Below are 21,734 nucleotides of genomic sequence, written 5' to 3'. Positions count from 1 at the left end.
TGCTCAGCAATAAGGAACAAACTGTAACACGAATGAGCCGCAAATGCATCATGATGGATGAAAAGAGCCATACAAAAAAGTATGTATATGGGATGATGCCATTCATATAAAATTCTAGAAAAGGCAAATTCACCTGTAATAACATCTGATCAGTGGGTGTTCGGGGAGAGAGAGAGAGACAGGTGCTGGGGTAGAAGGGATGGCAAAGAAGCAGAAGAAAACTTTGGGTGATGGATGTCTTCACCCTCCTGATTGTGGTGATGGTTTCACAGGTCTATATACATGTCACAACTTATCAAATTGTATACTTTAAATCTGCGCCGTTTATTGTATGTCAATAGTATTTCAATAAAGCTGTAAAAAAAACTTAAGAAAAAAACTCGATAAAAATTGGGCAAAAGATTTGAACAGAGAGTTCACTGAAGAGAATAGATGTATGACAAGTAATCACATGAAATACACATTAAATCCACGATAAAATGCCACTGCAGTATCTGTTATATAGGCCGAATTGTGACACCCCCAACCCCCATTTTGGGAGTTGGAGTCTTTAAAGAAGTGATTAAATTCAAATGAACTCTTTAAGGTGGACCCTAATCCAGTATGATTAGTGTCCTTATAAAAGAGGAGATTAGAACACAGACATACACAGAGAAAAGACCATGTGAGGACACAGGGAGAAGATGGCCATCTACAGGCAATGGAGAGAGGTCTCAGAAGAAACCAGATGTGCTGCTGACACTTTGACCTCGGACTTCCAGCCACCAGAACTGTCAGAAAATAAATTTCTGTTGTTGAAGCCACCCAGTCTGTAGTGTTTTGTTACGGCAGCCCAAGCAAGCGAATACTATACCAGTTAGAGTGAGTAAAATAAAAATAACTAAAAATGCCAGGTGCTGGTAAGGATTTGGAGCAACTGGAATGCTCATGCACTGCTAGTGGAAAAGAATTGGGTTGTTTCATATAAAATTTAACATCACTGATCATATCACGCAGCAATCCCATTTCTAAGTAAAGCACAAACTCATGTTCGCACAAGAAATGTTTATAGTGGCTGGTTTTGGTAATCACCCAAAACCAGAAATATCCCAAATGCCCATCAGCTGGTGAGTGGATGAACATCATACAATGATCCCATCACACCATGGAGTACTACTCAGAGAAGGAATGGAACGAATTTTTGACACACACAGCAATGTGAATGAATTTCAAAAGAAGCCGGACTCTGGTTACATCCTGTGTGCTCCCTTTATAGGATGTTATAGGAAAGGCAATAATTATGGAGACGGAACACAGATCAGTGGGTACCAGGGACTAGGAGTGGGAGAGGAGATTGTCTTCAAAGGGGCCAGGGGAACTTCAAGCGGAGAGGGCAGCAGAACTGTTCTGTATCTTGATCGTGGTCAAAACTTACAGAAGTGTATGCTGAGAATTCTACCTTAATCAAAAGAAAAGGAAAACCAGAATAGGCTCTGAAGCTTCTCAGACCTGTTCCCATCCTGCCTTTTCACCTTCGAGGTGTGTGGCATTGGGCGAGTAACCCCCCTTCTCCGAGCCTCGCTTTCCTCCTCGGACGAACAGCAGGAGTGTCTGGAGTTGGATTACAAAGACAGCTCTGTAAGAGTGCACAGAATGCTTCTGCTTGGACTCATCTAGCACCTGGTGGGTGTTGGCAATAAGCTGGCTCACTGCCTTCCAGCACAAATGTTCTGAGATCTCATTTTATGAGAGAACAGATTGTATCAAAATAGCCTCTCAGCCTATTTTGGGAAGGGGGTGGGCAAGCCACTGGCTGGTTGGGGAATGACTGGCAGGGCAGGCTGACGCTGCCATCCCATGTAGGTGTGAGAACTCTGATGGCCAGCTCTCAAGTCCAGCCTAATTTTAGATGCAGGTGTCGCGCTCAGTAGCTTCTTTGGTCTTGAGTTGAGAGAAAGGTTCTTTTATTGTTATTGCTATTATTATTATCATAAAATACACAACATGGTTCTATTATTATTGTTATTATTGTAAAAGACACAACATAAAATTTGCCATCTTAACCATTCCTAAGTGCACAATTCAGTGGCATTAAGTACATTCACATTGCTGTGCAACCATCACCACCGTTCATCTCCAGAACTCGTCCATCTCCTCAAACTGAAACTCTATCCTCATCAAACACAAACTTCCCATTTCCCCTCCCCCAACCCTTGGCACCCACCATTCTACTTTCTTTCTCTAAGACTTTGACTATTATAGGGACTTCACATTACTGGGATCATACGGTAACTGCCCTTTTGTGACTGGACTATTTTACTCATCATAATGTCCTCAAGGTTCATCCATGTTGTAGCATGGGTCAGAATTTCCTTCCTTTTTAAGGGTAAATATTATTGCTTTATATGGATATACCACATTTTACTTATGCATTCATCCATTGATGAAAACATGGGTTGCTTCTACCTTTTGGCTATTTTGCAAAATGCTGCTGGAACATGGGTGTACAAATACCTCTTTGAGACCCTGCTTTCAGTTAAGAGGAAGATTGTTGTAGTAAAAAGGATGGGGTGGATGCAGAGCCACTGGGTGCCAGAGTCTAGTCCTACAGAGAAAGAGAACAGTAACCACATTCCAAGGGCTTTCTTTCTTGGTGCCACAACCTTTGATGAGCACTGTACATGCCTTATTTTCCTTGGTCATTGCAACAATCCAAGGTGGGTGTATGAATTTCCTGTGGCTATGGTAATAAATTATCATGAACTTGGTCACTTAAAACAAGAGGAATTAATTCTCTCACAGTTCTGGGGGCCAGATGTCTGAAATCTAGGTGTGGGCAGGGCTGTGCTCTCTCTGAAGGCTCTAGGGGAAGATCCTTCTTCGTCTCTTCCAGCTTCTGGTGGCTCCAAGCATTCCTTGATTTGTTGCTGCCATCACTCCAATCTCTGCCCCCATCTTCACATGGCCTTCTCTCTCTGTCTCTTTCCCTTTCTTTTATAAGGACACTTGTCATTGGATTTATAGCCCACTCTAAATCAAGGATGATCTTATCTCAAGATCCTTACTGCAAAGACTCTTATTCCAAATATGATCACATTCACAGGTTCTGGGTAGACATTTATTGGGGGGGTGGGGGTGGTTACAATTCAACCCATTATGGTGGGAAACTGTTATTCCCACTGGACTGATGGGGAAACTGAGGCTCAGAGAGGGGAAGGAACTGACACAAGAGACTTCTGCTGTTCCAGCCCTAGAACCAGCCATTTCTCCAAGGAGCCCTGGTTCTTTTGTTGGAGAATGGTATTTAGAAACCAAAACCTGTGCATGAGGTGTGCTCATTGCTACTGGGATATCATTGCTTCTAGTTCCAGCTCAGCAGTTGATGACCAACCACCCTAGGGTTTCCCAGAATGTGGGCATTTCAGTGTTGAAACTGGGATAGTCTCAGGCAAACTGAGACAGTTAGTCTCCATGTCCAGAGGTCAGAGCTTTGAAATATGTGTATGAATATGACACACACATCCATACAGGCACACCTAAGAAATATTGCAGGTTCAGTTCCAGACCACAATGAAGTGAATATCACAATAAAGTGAGTCACATGAAATTTTTGATTTCCCAGTGTATATAAAAGTTACACTATACTGAGATCTATTAAGTGTGCAATAGCATTATGTCTAAAAATTGTACATCTCAATTTAAAAATACATATTCGCCAAAAAACGCAAACCATCATCTAAGCCTTCAGTGAGCCATAATCCTTTTGCTGGTGGAGGGTCTTGCCTCGGAGTTGATGGCTGTTGACTGATCAGGTTGATGATTGCCAAAAGTTGGGGTGGCTATGGCAATTTCTTAAGACAACAATGAAGTTTGCCATACTTATTGACTCTTTCTTTCATGACCAATTTCTCTGTGGCATGTGATGCTTTTTGACAGCATTTTACCTACAGTAGAACTTCTTTCAGAATTGGAATCAATCCTCTCAAACCCTGCCACTGCTTTATCAACTAAGTTTATGTAACATTTTAAATCCTTTGTTGTCGTTTCAATAATCTTCACAGTATCCTCACCAGGAGTAGATTCCATTTCAAGAAACAACTTTCTCTGCTCATCCATAGGAAGCAATCCTCATTCATTAAAGTTCTATCATGATATTGCAGTAATTCAGTAACACCTTCAGGCTCCACTTCTAATTCTAGTTCTCTTACTATTTCTGCCACACCTGCAGTTACTTCCTCCACTTGAGTCTTGAACCCCTCAAGTCATCTATGAGGGTTGGAATCAACTTCTTCCAAACTCCTGTTAACGTTGATATTTTGACCTCTTCCTACAAATCACAAATGTTCTTAATGGCATCTAGAATGGTGGCGAATCCTTTCTAGAAGATTTTAAATTTACTTTGCCCAGATCCATCAAAGGAATAACTATCTATGGTGGCCATAGCCTTACAAAATGTATTTTTTAACATAAGACTTGAAAGTCAAAATTACTCCTTGATCCATGGGTTGCAGAATGGATGTTGTGTTAGCAGCCATGAAAACAACATGAATCTCATTGTACATCTCCATCAGAGCTCATGGGTGACCAGGTGTATAGTCAATGAGCAGTAATATTTTGAGAGGGACCTTTTTCTTCTGAGCAGTAGGTCTCAACAGTGGGCTTAAAGTATCCAGTAAACCATGTTGTAAACAGGTGTGTTATCATCCAGGCTTTGTTGTTCCATTTATAGAGCACAGGCTGAATAGATTTAGCATGATTCTTAAGGACCCTAGGGTTTTCAGAATGGTAAATGAGCATTGGCTTCAACTTCAAGTCACCAGCTGCCTTAGCCTCTAATAAGAGTCAGACTGTGCTTTCAATCTTGGAAGTCAGGCATTGACTTCCGTTCTCTAGCTATGGGAAGTCCTAGATGGCATCTTCTTCCAATATAAGGATATTTGGTCTACACTGAAAATCTGCCGTGTAGTGTAGTCACCTTCGTTAATTATCTTGGCTAGATTTTCTGGATAACTTGTTGCTTCACCTTATGCTTTTATGTTATGGAGATGGCTTCTTTCCTTAAACCTCATGAACCAACCTCTGCTTGCTTCAAACTTCTCTTCTGCAACTTCCTCACCTCTCTCAGCCTTCATAGGATTTAAGAAAGTCAGTGTCTTGTCCTGAATTAGGCTTTGGCTTAAGGGAATATTGTGGCTGGTTTGATCTACCCAGACCACTAAAATTTTCTCTGTATCAGCAATAAGGTTGTTTCGCTTTCTTATCATTCATGTGTTCACTGGAGTAGCACTGTTAACTTCCTTCAAGAACTTTTCCTTTGCATTTACATCTTGGCTGTTTGGCACAAGAGGCTTAGCTTTTGGCCTGTCTCAGCTTTTGACATGTCTAAGCTTAGTCATTTCTAGCTTTTGAGTTCAGGCGAGAGACACGTGACTCTTCCTTTCACTTCAACACTTAGAGGCCCTTGTAGGGTTATTAACCGGCCTAATTTCAATATTGCTGTGTCTCAGAGAATAGGGAGGCTGAGGAGAGGGAGAGAGATGGGGGAACGGCCAGTCAATGGAGCAGTCAGAACGTACACAACATTTATCAATTAAGTTCGCCATCTTACATGGGCATGCAGTTCATGGCACCCAAAACAATTACAACAGTACCATCGGAGATCACTGATCCTAGATCACCATGAAAAATATAATAATAATGAAAAAGTTTGAAATATTACAAGAATTACCAAAATGTGACAGAGACGTGAAGTGAGCAAATGCTGTTGTTAAAATGGTGCCGATAAACTTGCTCTACACAAGGTTGCCACAGATCTTCAATTTGTAAAAAATATACCCAGCAGCACAGAGTATGCTGTAGTCTTCTCCAGTAGGGAGAAATCTGCAACGTCTTTTCTTTTAACCATTAAGTGATGCCTCTTCCTACTCTCCACCTAAGAAAGGGAAGGAGGAAGCAAAAGAATATTTATCAAGCAAACTACTGTACATGAGGTATTTGCATCTCTTACAGATGTTAGCCATAGGAGGCCACAGAGCTGGTGACAGGAGCAGGGGCTCAGTGTCGGGTAAACTTATTAAAAATAAGCAGGTGACTTTACCTCTTGAAATTCAAGCATCTTGCCTCTACAATGGGCTATTTCAAGGATTAACTAAGAGCAGTGAGGATGTGGTCTCATCTTGAGGCTTGACTGGGGAAGAGTCTGCTTTCCAAGCTCACATGGTTGTTGGCAGAGTTTTAATTCTTGTGGCCTGTTGAACTGAGGACTCAGTTTTTCACGGGCTGTTGACAGGAAGTTGCCCTCAATTTCTTGCCATGGGGGCTTCTTCAACCCGGCAAATTCATCAAAGCCAGCAAGAAATATCTTTCCTGTTAGGAAAATGGAAGTCACAGTTGTTGTTTTTTTCTAAATTGAGGTGAAATTCACATAACATAAAACTAAGCTTTTTAAAGTGAGCAATTCGGTGGCACTTAGTACATTCATAATGTTGTATAACTATCACTTCTATTTAGTTGCAAGACATTTTCATCACCCCATCAGGAAACCCCATGCCCAGTAGCAGTCATTCCTCATACCCGCTTCTGCAGCTCTGGGCAACCACCAATCTGTTTTCTGTATCGATGGTAGACATTTCATACAAATGGAATCAGAGAGTACGTGACCTTTCGTGTCTGGCTTCCTTCACTTAGCATAATTTTTTATAATGGTTTTGAGCTTCATCCACTTTGTAACATATATTGAAACTTTATTCCTTTTTATGGCTGCATAATATTCCACATGTTGTTTCTCACTCATCCATTGATGGACATTTGGGTTGTTTCCACCCTTTGGCTATTGTAGATAGTGCTGTTCTAAACATTTGTTTGAATACCTGTTTTCGTATCTTTGGGTTATATACCTTAGAGTGGAATTTCTGGGTCATATATTTTTTACAACCTAATCTTGGAAGTGACATTTCATCCCTTCTCATCCCCATTTCGAGTGTACCATTTAATTAGTTTTGCAAAATGAATATGCCCACATAATCACCACCATAATTAAGATATGGAACATTTTCATCACCTACAAAGTTTTCTTCTGTATTCTTTTGGATATATGCCAAGAAGCGGAATTTCTGGATCATATGGTAATTCTATATTTAATTTTTTGAGGAATCACATTCAATGAGTTGTTGATTTATGTTCATTCAAAGCAAATTCCAAGTACCCTACAATCAAGGGTAGGGATTATACAAAGCTGCGGGCACCAGGTGCAGGGACCCACAGAAGCCGCCCACTATTTCTCGTAAGCAAATCCAGACCACAGTTGCAGCCAGAAATTTCTATTAAGCACTCGAAATATGCCAAGCACCTAAGCAGGTATTTTCTAAACAGTATGTCTTTGAAGTGGGTTGTTACACTCTAAGGGAAAAAATTTAGGCTCAGTGGCCAAGTGACTCGACATCAATCACACAGAGCCGACAGTGGGGCAGAATTGAAATCCATACCTATCTCATTCCAAGAGATAGGCTTCTTCCTTTACACTTCACTTCTCTGGTTTTCTTTAAGGAAGCATAAGATACACACGTGGGAAGAGTTTGGCAGAGTCTCTGATGCTGAGCAGGTGTTTAGCAAAGGTAAGACCATCATCCAAAGGTTACCACAGACGTGGGCGGTTATAACTGTGTTTATTTTGCACTTTCTGATTGGTACCTGCCTGGAGGCATCTGGGAAAAGTCATAGCTTAATCAGCGGAGGATACAAGCATCTGAGCTCAGAGAAGCCAGCTGAGAGGTCAAAGTGAAGGCACCAAGACAGGATGTTGGCAAGCCTGAGAGTGAGTTCTGAGGGTGAGTGCTTCTCACCTGCTGCATGATCCCGGGCAAATTCCTCCTTATTAAATGAAAATGTTGGACCAGGTCAAGGGTAGGTAAACTACAGTGCATAGGCCAAATCCGGCCCACTGCCTGTGTTTGTCAATAAACTTTTATTGGCACAGAGCCATGCTCATTTGCTTACACATCGTTATGGCCCCTCTCAAGCTATAACAGCAGAGTGGAGTCATTTCAACAGAGACTGGCCTGTGCAGCTGAAAATATTGACTGTCTAGCCTTTTGAAGGAAAAGTTTGCCAGCCCTGGACTGGAAGATTTTTAAGACTCTAACTCTAAAAATCTGATAATTAATGGAAGAAATGAACAGTACAATTAACTAGGTAAAACCAAGGCAGTCGTATCAAACTCTGTGCCACCCCACAAATGGGCATCTCACCATCCCTCAAGTATACACGTTTCCTCATAAAAACCTACCATAATTAGGTATCTTAGGTCAGGCTGCTATAACAAATTACCACAGACTGGGCTCCTTAAACAACATTTATTTCTCACAGTTCTGGAAGCTGGGAAGTCCAAGATCAAGTTGTCAGCGGATCCAGTGTCTGGTGAGGGCTCTCTTCCTGGTTTGCGAATAGCTGTCTTCTCCTCATATCTTCACATGGCAGAGAGCAGAGAGAGATCCACCCACCATGTCCTCTGCCTACCTCTTGTTTGTAGAAAAACCTTAGCCTCCTAGGCCTTCCCCAAGTTCCAAAGAATAAATTTAGAGAAGTGAGAAAGTGCAGAAGCAAAGAAAAACAGTCAAGCAAGACAAAATAATAATAGTTTAGCCATTAAACGAAATCAAAGACATTTAGTTCCTCCTCAAGGGCTATAGATAATATTCTCAGCCATGTTCTTGAGCTATTTTGCAGATACTGAAAACCCACTTCAGGTGGAAGAAGTTAACTCTATGTTGACCACAAACACATAGACCCCAGACCCGTTGGAACCAGAAGGTTGATGATGTTGACTCCTGATTACCTCACCACCAGCCAATCAGAAGAATGAACTGATCATGTACCTTGCAAGCCTCTCCCTCATCCTGTCCTTAAAAACCTTTCCCTGAAAGCCATCAGGGAGTTCAGGTCTTTTGAGCGTTAGTTGCCTGGACTCCTCGTTTGGTGCCTGCAATAATTGCTGTACTTTCCTTTAACACAACCTGTTGTCGGTAGGTTGACTTTACTGTGTGCTGGTGAGCATACTTAAGCTTGGTTTGGTAACAAAACCGTCACACAAATGAAGAGAATGATGAACATGAGATGCAAGTTCATGGCTGGGAACATGACTGGGTGAGGTGCAGGGAATTTTCAAGTATTGGAAATGTTCTATTTTTTAAGCTAGTTCAGGGTTGCCTGATTTTGTACAACCCTAGAGTTAAGAATGGATTTTACATTTGTTTAATGATTGGGGGGAAAAGAGATGACAATTGTGTCATGAGATGTGAAAATTATATGAAATTCGAATCACGTGTGTCCAGAAATAAAGTCTTGTGTGTGTGTGTATGTGTATTCATTATTTATTTATTTATTTATTTATTTAACATCTTTATTGGAGTATAATTGCTTTACTATGGTGTCTTAGTTTCTGCTGTATAACAAAGTGAATCAGCTATACATATATATATATCCCCATATCTCCTCCTTGCGTCTCCCTCCCACCCTCCCTATCCCACCCCTCTAGGTGGTCACAAAGCACTGAGCTGCTCTCCCTGTGCTATGCGGCTGCTTCCCACTAGCTATTTATTTTTGGTAGTATATATAAGTCCATGCCACTCTCACACTTTGTCCCAGCTTACCCTTCCCCCTCGTGTCCTCAAGTCCATTCTCTACATCTGCATCTTTATTCCTGTCCTGCCCCTAGGTTCTTCAGAACCATTTTTATTTTTAGATTCCATATATATGTGTTAGCATACGGTATTTGTTTTTCTCTTTCTGACTTACTTCACTCTGTATGACAGACTCTAAGTCCATCCACCTCACTACAAATAACTCAATTTCGTTTCTTTATATGGCTGAGTAATATTCCACCGTATATATGTGCCACATCTTCTTTATCCATTCATCTGTCGATGGGCACTTAGGTTGCTTCCATGCAGAAATAAAGTCTTATCAGCACACATTCATGCCCATCTGTTTATGTATTGTTTATGGCTGCTTTCAAGCAACAATGATAGAGCTGAATAGTTGAGCCATAGACCATCTAACCTGCAAAGCTGAAAATATTTACCATCTGGGCTTTAATAGAAAAAGTGTCTATTTTGTTACTTCTCATGGCTTATATCTAAATTTGTTATATCTTATGTCTAATATTGAGCCTCTCCAAACTATGCAATTCTTAGAACATGCCACGCTGTCTCTCACCCCAGAGCATTTGCATGTGCCATCCTCAAGGGGAGAATCCTTCTTTGCTTATTCTAGCTTCTGGTGGCTCCAGGCATTCCTCAGCTGGGGCTGCCTCACTCCAATCCCTGTCTCTATTCACCACGTAGCCTTCTCCTCTGTGTCTATGTCTTCTCCTCTTCTGTCTTTTATAAAGACACTTGTCATTGGATTTAGGGCCCATCCGGGTAATCCAGGATGATCTCATCCTGAGATCCTTAACTTAATTACATCTGCAAAGACTCTTTTGCCAACTAAGGTCACATTCACATGCCGGCAGTTAGAGCATGAATATGTTTTTGGCAGCCCCCATTCAACTCACTAGGCTTGGCTACATTAAAATCTATTGATCTGGGACTTCCCTGGTGGTGCAGTGGATAAGACTCCGTGTTCCCAATGCAGGGAGCCCAGGTTCGATCCCTGGTCAGGGAACTAGATCCCTCATGCATGCCGCAAGTAAGAGTTTGCATGCCACAACTAAGGAGCCCGTCTGCCGCAGCTAAGACCTGGCACAACCAAATCAAATCAAATCAAATCTATTGATCTGTCTTGCGCTCTGAATACATCTCCTGTGATGATTGTAACATCGATCATTTGGAAAATATTGGTTCCCTGGGTTATGCAGAAGTTGTCACATTTTATTGTTCAACATCAGAAAGCTACATTTGTTAATATCACCACCATTCTGTCTCATAAGAAAAGCCTTTTAAAAGTGTCAGAGGGCTTCCCTGGTGGCGCAGTGGTTAAGAATCCGCACGCCAATGCAGGGGACACGGATTCGAGCCCTGGTCCAGGAAGATCCCACGTGCCGCGGAGCAGCTAAGCCACAGCTACTGAAGCCCGTGCGTCTAGAGCCCATGCTCCGCAGCAAGAGAAGCCACTGCAATGAGAAGCCCGTGCACCGCAATGAAGAGTAGCCCTCGCTCGCCGCAACTAGAGAAAGCCCACGCACAGCAGTGAAGACCCAATGCAGCCAAAAATAAATAACTAAAAAATTTTTTACAGTGTCAGAAAGTGGTCAGACAGTGGCAGACATGGGATTTCCAAAATGTTGATTTTACCTTGAAAGCTTAAATCTTATGTTGGCAACAGAACTGTGTTGTTTTCCTTGAAGTAACAGGCTCCTTTTGTTTGTTTTTGAGAAAACGTCTGCCAAACAGCCAAGTCTGAATCATAGTTTGTCAGCTATTTCAGATAAAAATGCTGTTCCCTGAAAAAAGATGCCAGCTGGACTCGAAAATTTGTTCTAGTGCCTTTTTTTAGAGATGACCGTTGAACCTAACGCTCATTAGGAGGACTTTATGTGTATTTCCCATTTTGTTACACAAAATATTAAAGAGACATGGACTCACCTATTGTGGGGTAAATTGTGTCCCCCTAAAAGACGTACCTGAAGTCCTAACCTTCAGTATCTAAAAATATGACCTTATCTAGAAATAGGTTCATGGCAGATGTCATTGAGTTAAAATGAGGCCACCAGGCTGGGCCCTAATCCAGTAAGACTGGTGTCCTTATAGGAAGAGGAAAAGTTGAACTCAGACATAAAGAGGAAAAGGCCATGTAACAGTGGAACCAGAAATTGGAGTGATGCATCTACAAGCTGATTATTGTCGCCAAGGATTGACAGCCACCACCAGATGCTGGAAAAGGCAAGGAAGGATCCTCCCCTAGAGCCTTGGGAGGAAGTATGGCCCTGTTAATGCCTCGATTTTGAACTGCCGTCCTCCAGAACCCCGAGGGAATAAATCTGTGTTGTTCTAAGCCCCCCAGTTTATGGTGCTTTGTCATGGCAGCCCCAAGACTCTATCCACCACCCAAATATCCTGAGTAGAGACTGATACATGCGTACAATGGAATACTGCCCAGCGATGAAAAAGAGAGAGCTTTTGATACGTGACAATATGTACGACTCTGAAAGGCATTATGCTGAGTGAAAAGAAGCCTCAGAAAGTTACCTACCGTATGATTCCATTCATGTGACATTCTCCAGAAGAACTTACCTTGACAGAGAAACGGGGAGGTACCAGGCGTTGGGGAGGGATGTCCAATGGGACAGCCTAAGGATGTTTTGAGGGCTGATGAAGCTCTTCGGGTCAGCATCCTGATTGTGGCGGCGGTTACACGAATTGCGCATGCGCTAAAATCTGCTACACCCACCCACCCACCCACCCACCAAAAAGAAGAGTCAATTTTATCGTATGTGAATTATAAAATAACATGAGAAAGTGAACGAGGAGGAAAAACATACTCAAGGGTTGAAATTTTTAAAAATTAGTAATTTTTACTGTTTCACCAAGCTTCAGTAATAACATCAAGAGACACTGGCTCCCCCACCCCACCCCGCTTTTTTGCTTTTTCTGCGCGTGCGCTGTGGTGAGCAGCCGCGACTTCCTGTACACTTGGCGCTGCTGTCTTGATTCCTGCTAAGGCACCAGCAGGTTGCTAGTGTACCGTCAGGGCAGATGCCAACCCAGAGAAGAAGGCAAATGACGTAGTATTAATGTCATGGTCAGGGGTCTGACCTTGTAGATCCTGGAAAGGATTTCGGGGACCACATAGGTGCACTGAGCACATTTGGAGAAGCGGTTTCTAGCACATGGGACGCACGATGACCTTCCTATTTTGCAGGTGAGGAACTAACATTCAGAGAGGTGAATTCGCTTATCCGAGAAGGACAGGAAGAGGCTTAAAAACTGGACTGCCAGACACAGAGCAGGTGCATCTGTCCAGGGAGCTGAACTGTCCAGCACTTGCAAAACTCAGGAGGCATCGAATAACTTAGGATATCTAAATTATATTGAATATATAATTTTATATTTAATATCATTAGTATAACAGTATACTATGATATAGTATAAGTAAATTAATATATTATATGTAATTTGATTTCATACGTATATAAAATAGCACATAGTACGTTAATGTACTATATGTCATTTAATTTACTATGTACTGTAACAGCATATAGTAAATTAATATACTACATATAATTTGATTTATTATGTACTATAATAGCATATGATAAATTAATATAGTATCAATATATGTCATTTAATTTACTATGTGCTATCATATAGCATACAAAAATATGTGATTTAATTTACTATAGCATAACATATAGTAATTTACATTAATTTAATGTGCTATATATAATTTACTATACTATATACATTGTCGTATATAATATGCTATATAGAGAGAACAATACATACATATATTTCTAAAAATAATGTAAACTCACTACAGAACATTTGGAGAAAGAAAAAATAATCCCCATTTCCAGCTGTGGGTTGTGTTTTGGTTTATTTCTTGTCATTTTTCCCCCTTGTACTTCTAGCTGTTTTTTTTTTTTAACATAATATCCTCCAAATCCTACCTCCACTTCTGGACCTGGCTCTTTTCACCTAATATGTTATCCTAAGACGTTGTCCACGATGCTACACAGTGGCACTGTCCAATTTGGTAGCTGGTAGCCATTTAAATTTAAATGGATGACACTTGCATAAAATTGACAATTCCCTTTCTCAGTGGAACTAACCCTGTTTCAAGCACTCAGTCGTCAGGTGTGGTTGGTGGCTGCCTGTATTGGGCAGCACAGAGAACATTTCCATCATCATGGAAAGTTCTATGGGGGCAGCACTGCTCCAGCTTTCTAACCAGCATTTTAAAACAAAGGTGATCTCTGTGATACATGCATGTGATAAAATATGCAAAGACTCCAAAACATGAGCAGTGTTCCCAAGTCTCCTCCCCATCCCCAACTTCTGTCTCCCTCCCCCAGACACCACCATGCCCCCTTGCTCTCCCCACTTTAAAAATATTCTTTCCCGGGCTTCCCTGGTGGTGCAGTGGTTGAGAGCCTGCCTGCCAGTGCAGGGGAGGCGGGTTTGAGCCCCGGTCTGGGAGGATCCCACATGCCGCGGAGCAACTGGGCCCGCGAGCCACAACTACTGAGCCTACGCGTCTGGAGCCTGTGCTCCACAACAAGAGAGGCCGCGATAGTGAGAGGCCCGCACACCGCGATGAAGAGTGGCCCCCGCTTGCTACAACTAGAGAAAGCCCTCGCACAGAAACGAAGACCCAACACAGCCATAAATAAATAAATTTTAAAATATTCTTTCCCTATGTGAGCATGTATACATATATGTGTCCTCATCTTCTCTTTTTAAAATACCTGCTGTTTTGGATCTTGTTTTTTCCACTATGTACATTGGAAATTGTTCCTTATCAGAACCACAGAGCTCCATCTGAAAGCTCTAGGGGAGGATGCTTCCTTGCCTCTTCCTGCTTTGGGGGCCTCCAGGTGTTCCTTGGCTTGTGGCCACATCACTCCAATCTCTGCCTCTGTCTTCACATGGCCTTCTTCTCTTTCTTCCTCCCCAATCCCACTCTGCCTTTCTCTGATAAGAACACTTATTGGATTTAGAGCCCATCCTAATATCCGGGATGATCTCTTCTGAAGATTCTTAAGTTAGTTACATCTGCAAAGACCCTTTTACCAGTTAAGGTCACAGTCACAGTTTCCAGGGGTGAGGACATGGACATACACTTTGGGAGGGCCACCATTCAGCCCTCTACCATGGGTCTGTGGGACATACAGCAGTGATGAGGTCGAGGAGACAAATTGGGTCTTCTTTTAAGAAGACTGGATTTTGTTCTAAATGTCAGGGGAAGAGATTAGCCACCAGCTGGCTGAGAAGCGGAAAACAGACCTCAGGGGGTCAAGGTGGAGATGCGGAGATGAGTTGAGAGGTGATGGTGGAGCTTGGACTGGGTGGATAGCTCCTGAGGTGACAGACTTGGGGTGACGGAGAGGAACTGAGAATGACTCTGAGTTTGGGGCCTGAACAACTGGGTGTATGGGTGACTGTTAATGAGATGCAGAAGGCTGGGAGACAATCAGATGGGCCAGGAGGGGCGTGTTGGTCATCACCATGCTTTAGCAGAGTCTCAGAGAGGGAAGAGCTTGACCAAAGTCACAGTACTAACTAAATTAACCCCCATGCCTGTCTCCTCCAAACCCATGTATGGTGGGTTGAATTGTGTCCCCTCAAAAAGATATTTGATTCAAGTCCTAATCCCTGGCACTTGTGACTATGACCTTATTTGGAAATAGGGTCTTTGCAGATGTTAATCAAGTTAAGAAGAGGGCATAATTGAATTAGGGTGGATGGTGTCCTTATAAGAAAAGGGAAATTTGGACACAGACACATAGGAAGAACATCATGTGACAATGAGGCAGAGGTTGGGTGATGCAGCCATGAGCCAAAGAATGCCTGGAGCCCCCAGGAGCTGGAAGAGAAAAGGAAGGATCCTCCCCTAGAGCCTTCAGAAGGAGCTCGGTCCTGCTGACACCTTGATCTCAACTTCTGGCCTCTAGAATTGTAAAAGAATACATTTCTGTTGTTTTAAGCCATCTTGTTTATTATAACATCCCCGGGAATCCGATGCACCTGACTGGCTCCACCATGATGTGACCTGGTATGCAGCAAGCTCTGTCTCAATCTGCTCATGCTGTTATAACAAAATACAACAGGCTGATATGATTTCAATATTCTTAAATTTTCTGAGGCTTGATTTGTGACCCAAGATATGATCTAGCCTGGTTGAGAAGAAAGTGTATTATGCCACTTTCGGGTGGAATGTTTTATAAATATAAATTAAATTTATCTGGTCATTGTGTCATTTAAAGCTTGTGTTTCCTTATTTATTTTCTGTTTGGATGATCTGTCCATTGGTGTAAGTGGGGTGTTAACGACCCCTACTATTATCGTGTAACTGTCAAGTTCCCCTTTCATGGTTGTTAGCATTTATCTTATGTATTGAGGTGCTCCTATGTTGGGTGCATAAACATTTATAATTGTTATATCTTCTTCCTGGATTGATCCCTTGATGATTATGTAGTGTCCTTCCTTATCTCTTGTAACAGTCTTTATTTAAATTTTTTTTAACATTTATTGGAGTATAATTGCTTTACAATGGTGTGTTAGTTTTTGCTTTATAACAAAGTGAATCAGCTATACATATACATGTATCCCCATATCTCCTCCCTCTTGCGTCTCCCTCCCATCCTCCCACCCCTCTAGGTGGTCACAAAGCACCGAGCTGATCTCCCTGCGCTATGTGGCTGCTTCCCACTAGCTATCTATTTTACATTTGGTAGTATATATATGACCATGCCACTCTCTCACTTCATCCCAGCTTACCCTTCCCCCTCCCTGTGTCCTCAAGTCCTTTCTCTACGTCTGTGACCGTCTTTATTTTAAAGTCTATTTTATCTGATATGAGTATTGCTACTCCAGCTTTCTTTTGATTTCCATTTGCACGGAATATCTTTTTCCATCCCTTCACTTTCAGTCTTTATGTGTCCCTAGGTCTGAAGTGGGTCTTTTGTAGACAGCATATATAAGGGTCTTTTTCTGGTATCCATTCAGCATGTCTGTGTCTTTTGGTTGGGGCATTTAATCCATTTACATTCAAGGTTATTATCAATATGTATGTTCCTATTACCACTTTCTTAATTGTTTTGGGTTTGTTTTTGTGGGTCTTTTTCTTCTCTTGTGTTTCCCGCCTAGAGAAGTTTCTTTAGCATTTGTTGTAAAGCTGGTTTTGTGGTGCTGAATTCTCTTAGCTTTTTCTTGTCTGAAAAGATTTTGATTTCTCTGTCGAATCTGAATGAGATCCTTGCTGGGTAGAGTAATCTTGGTTGTAGGTTTTTCTCTTTCAACACTTTAAGTATATCCTGCCACTCCCTTCTGGCCTGCAGAGTTTCTGCTGAAAAATCATCTGATAACCTTATGGGGGATTCCTTTGTATGTTATTTTTTGTTTTCCCCTTGCTGCTTTTAATAGTTTTTTCTTTGAAGTTAATTTTTGTTAGTTTGATTAATATGCGTCTTGGTGTGTTTCTCCTGGGGTTTATCCTGTATGGGACTCTCTGTGCTTCCTGGACTTGGGTGACTATTTCCTTTCCCATGTTAGGGAAGTTTTCCACTATAATCTCTTCAAATATTTTCTCAGACCATTTCTTTTTCTCTTCTTCTTCTGGGACCCCTATAATTTGAATGTTGGTGCATTTAGTGTTTTCCCAGATGTCTCTGAGATTGTCTTCAATTCTTTTCATTCTTTTCTCTTTATTCTGCTCCTCAGCATTTATTTCCACCATTTTGTCTTCCACCTCACTTATTCATTCTTCTGCCTCAGTTATTCTGTTATTGATTTCTTCTAGTGTTTTTCATTTCAGTTATTGTGTTGTTCATCTCTATTTGTTCTTTGGTTCTTCTAGATCTTTGTTAAACATTTCTTGTATTTTCTCAAGCTGTGCCTCCATTCTATTTCCAAGATTCTGGATCATCACTCTGAATTCTTTTTCAGGTAGATTGCCTATTTCCTCTTCATTTATCTGGTCTGGTAGGTTTTTACCTTGCTCCTTCATCTGTGACATATTTTTTTGCTGTTTCATTTATTTTTCTTTGATGGGTGGGATTGTGTTCCTATCTTACTGGTTGTTTAGCCTGAGGCTTCCAACACTGGAGTTTGTAGGCTGTTGTGTAGAGCTGGGTCTTGGTGCCAAGATGAGGACCTCCAGGAGACCTCACTCCGATGAATACTCCCTGGGGTCTGAGGTTCTCTATTAGTCCAGTGGTTTGGACTCAGAGCTCCCACTGCAGGAGCTTCGGCCCGAACCCCCGGCTCATGAACCAAGTTCCCACAAGCCATGTAGGTTGGCAAAAAAAATAAATAAAAAAATAAAAAGGAGAACAATAACAAAGTAAAAATTAAATTAGACTAGGAAACTAACAGATATGTTAGAAAGAATATAAGAATTAAAAAATAGCTGAAACAACAACTGGAAGGTAAAATAGAGCCGCAATAGTAAAAAAGAGGAGACAAAAAAAAAAAGGGTGGAAAAGGCCTTGGCTGTGGAGGGTGGGGCCTAAGCAGGGGCGGGGTTTGGGCGGTGGGCAGGGCCTATGCTTAGGACCCACAGGGCTGGAAAAGGCCCTTGGGGGTGTGTATGGCGGGCTTAGGCTCAATGGAACAGAAGGGGCCCAGGCCGAGCCTCTGGCCTCAGAGGGTGGGGCATGCCGCCTGGGAGTGCCGCAGGCTTCCAAAGCTGAGTGAGCAGGGCAACGGGCCCCACTCCTCTACCGCGGTCCTGGAGGGCCCCTCCCGCCTGCCTCTCCTGTTCTCCCCCACCTCCCTCTTATGCCCCCAGGACCAACGCAGCCTGGAAGGGGCCTCTGAGGGCGTAGGACCCGGCCCGAGAGCTGGGCAGACTTCCCCTGCCAATTGGGCAGGAGAAACACTCCACACACTACCCGCTGATCCGAGCCTCTGAGGGTCCCTCCAGGAGTGGGACCACCCCTCGCCTTCAGGGGGCGCCGGTCCTGTCCTCCACGTTTTCTCCCCCCTCTCTCCCCACACGTCCTACGGATTCGCTTGGGGGGGTCCTCCCGTCTCCTTGGGCATTGAGGTCCCCCACCAGGGCCTGCAGGCACCCTAGTTGTGGGGAGACTGGAACTCCACGTCTTCCCACGCTGCCGTCTTGACTCCGCCCCTCAATATTTTTTTCTATTTAAATCTATTTTTTTAATTGAGGTAAACTTCACATATCAAAATTCATCATTTTGACACGTACAATTTTGTGCATAAAGTATCCATACATTCACAATGTTGTGCAACCATCACCTCTGTCTCGTTACAGAACATCTCCATCACCCCCAAAGGGAAACCCCCTGCCCATTATCAGTCACTCTCCATCCCCTCTCCCCCAGCTCCGCTAATCTCGTTTCTGTCTCTGTGGATTTGCCTGTTCCAGACATTTTATATAAACTGACTAGTATACTCTGTGACCCTTTGTGTCTGGCTTCTTTCACTCAGTGTAATGCTTCTGGGGTTCATCCACTTTGTATCATGGATCAGTGCTTCGTTCCTGTCTATGGCTGAATAATATTCTGTTGTATGAATTTATCATATTTCGTTTATTCACCAGTTGATGGACATTTGGGTTGTTTTCACCTTTTGGCTATTGTGACTAGTGCTGCTACGAATAAGTGTGTACAAGGATTTGTTTGAACATCTGTTTCAATTCTGTTGGGTATATACCTAGGAGTGGAATTGCCAGATCTTATGGTAATTCTGTGTTTAACTTTTTTAAAAATAATATTTATTTATTTATTTGGTTGCACCAGGTCTTAGTTGTGGCAGGCTGTATCCTTAGTTGCGGCATGTGGGATCTAGTTCCCTGACCAGGGATGGAACCCAGGCTCCCTGCATTGGGAGCACGGAGTCATCCACTGCACCACCAGGGAAGTCCTATGTATTTAACTTTTTAATGAATTCAAGCTGTTCTCCACAGCGGCTACATCATTTTACATTGTCGCTAAGCAGAGCTCATGAGGGCTCCAATTTTCCCACATCCTCACTAACACTTGTTATTTTCTTTCTTTTTTTTTTCGATACGCGGGCCTCTCACTGCTGTGGCCTCTCCTGCCACGGAGCACAGGCTCCGGACGCGCAGGCCCAGCGGCCATGGCTCACGGGCCCAGCCGCTCCGCAGCATGCGGGATCTTCCCGGACCGGGACAAGAACCTGTGTCCCCTGCATCGGCAGGCGGACTCTCAACCACTGCGCCACCAGGGAAGCCCATTTTCTACTTTTTGATGATATCTGTCCCAGTGGGTGTGAGGTGGTATCTCATTGTGGTTTTGATTTGCAAATAAAAAATATTTTAAAGTAATTTTTAAAAAATGAAAATCAATGCAAACAAAAATCCATGATAACCAAAATATCAAAATCTTAGTAAAAACAGGATCCTGCATTTGTATACTCATCTCACTCACCTCACTGTATTTTTTTTTTGGCCGTGCTCCTCAGCTTGTGGGATCTTAATTCCCTGACCAGGATCAAACCTGGGAGCAGGGCAGTGAAAGCGCCAAGTCTTAACCACTGGACCGCCAGGGAATTCCCACTTTACTGTATTTTAAATTGTGATATTTAATTGATGTGGATTTTTCTTCATTGATTTTGATTTTTAAAAAATATTGCATTGAAATATTATTTATCCTTCTACGACAATAAAAAAACATTATTTATCTCTACTGCTGTGTTGTTTTGGCGTCCCCCCCCCCCGCAAATATTGCACCCCAGGCCAGCCAGCACCTCTACTGCATCCCCCTCCTTCTCCGCACGGGGTTCAAGCTCACGAGCCAGGCCCAGCTATGGCCTCCAGGGGGCGCTGCTTCCCCACTCATGCTCACTCCCGGAACCACCTTCCAGGCTAAGAGCTTGATTCAGGTTATTAACATCTAGCCAAGATTCTTCTTCTGTAAGGTGGGAATGATAACATTAGGCTTACGGGATGGCAGAGGAGGTTTGGAAATCTGACTAGGGCTCAGGCCCTACTCAATACATAATGATAATCACGACTCTTTCCTAAGAGCAAGACGTAAGAATATTTTACAGTTTTACTACAGAGAATTGGAAACACAAAAGTAGGCAGAGTGGTAAAATGAGCCTTCAGCCCCAGCCCTGACCACCATTACCCTCTGGCCAACCGCACTCCATCCACCTCACCTTCTAAGATTATTATTTCAAAGCAAATCCCAGTCATTCTATAAATCTTATCATTCTGTAAATATTTTGTTCTGAGTCCCTAAAAGATAAAGACTTGGAAAAAAAAAAAAAAAACCTAACCACAATACCATTATCATGCTTTAAAAACTTTGTCAAGAATTCTTTAATACCCACAGATTCCAATGTAGCCAACAAATGGGGTTTGCCTCTCAGCTCTGTCATTTCCTTTCCAAGAGAACTTGGGCAAATTCTTGAATTTCTCTGAAGTTTATTTTCCTCATCAGGAAACCAGGGTAGCAAACTGAAGTCCCCAGGTCCCTGGGAATATTGGAGACAGTATGTGTATTAGCACCTGCAACTTCAGAGTCTCTCGAAATATAATAATATGACTATGCGCAGATGTAGAAAACAAATTTATGGTTACCGGGGGTGGGGGGGGGGAAACAGGTGTGGGGGAGGGATAAAGTGGGAGATTGGGATTGACATCTACCCACTACTACAGATAAAATAGATAACTAATAAGGACCTACTGTATAGCACAGGGAACTCTACTCAAAACTCTGTAATGACCCATATGGGAAAAGAATCTAAAAAAGAGTGGATGTAGATATACGTATAACTGATTCACTTTGCTGTACAGCAGAAACCAACACAACATTGTAAATCAGCTATCCTCCACTAAAACAATTTTATAAAATGACAAAAAATAATTTCAAAAAGTAAATAATATGACTATGGTGACATGAATATAGTAACACTGTATCCACGTGTTGCACGTGCCATACCTGAACTATCCTCCCCGAGCCCTTCCATGTCATTCACATTTTCAGCTTAAAAGCCACCTCCTGAGAGGCTCTCCCTGATCATCCCGTTACTCAATGACCTCCCAAGTCACTCTCTATTTTAATTCTCTCACAATACTCACCACCAGCTGAATTCTCCGCTTTG

The sequence above is a fragment of the Phocoena sinus genome, chromosome 3 (genome assembly GCF_008692025.1).
Source record: "Phocoena sinus isolate mPhoSin1 chromosome 3, mPhoSin1.pri, whole genome shotgun sequence".
In the NCBI taxonomy this organism is placed as follows: Eukaryota; Metazoa; Chordata; class Mammalia; order Artiodactyla; family Phocoenidae; genus Phocoena; species Phocoena sinus.
Note: the sequence above shows the minus strand (reverse complement) of the source record.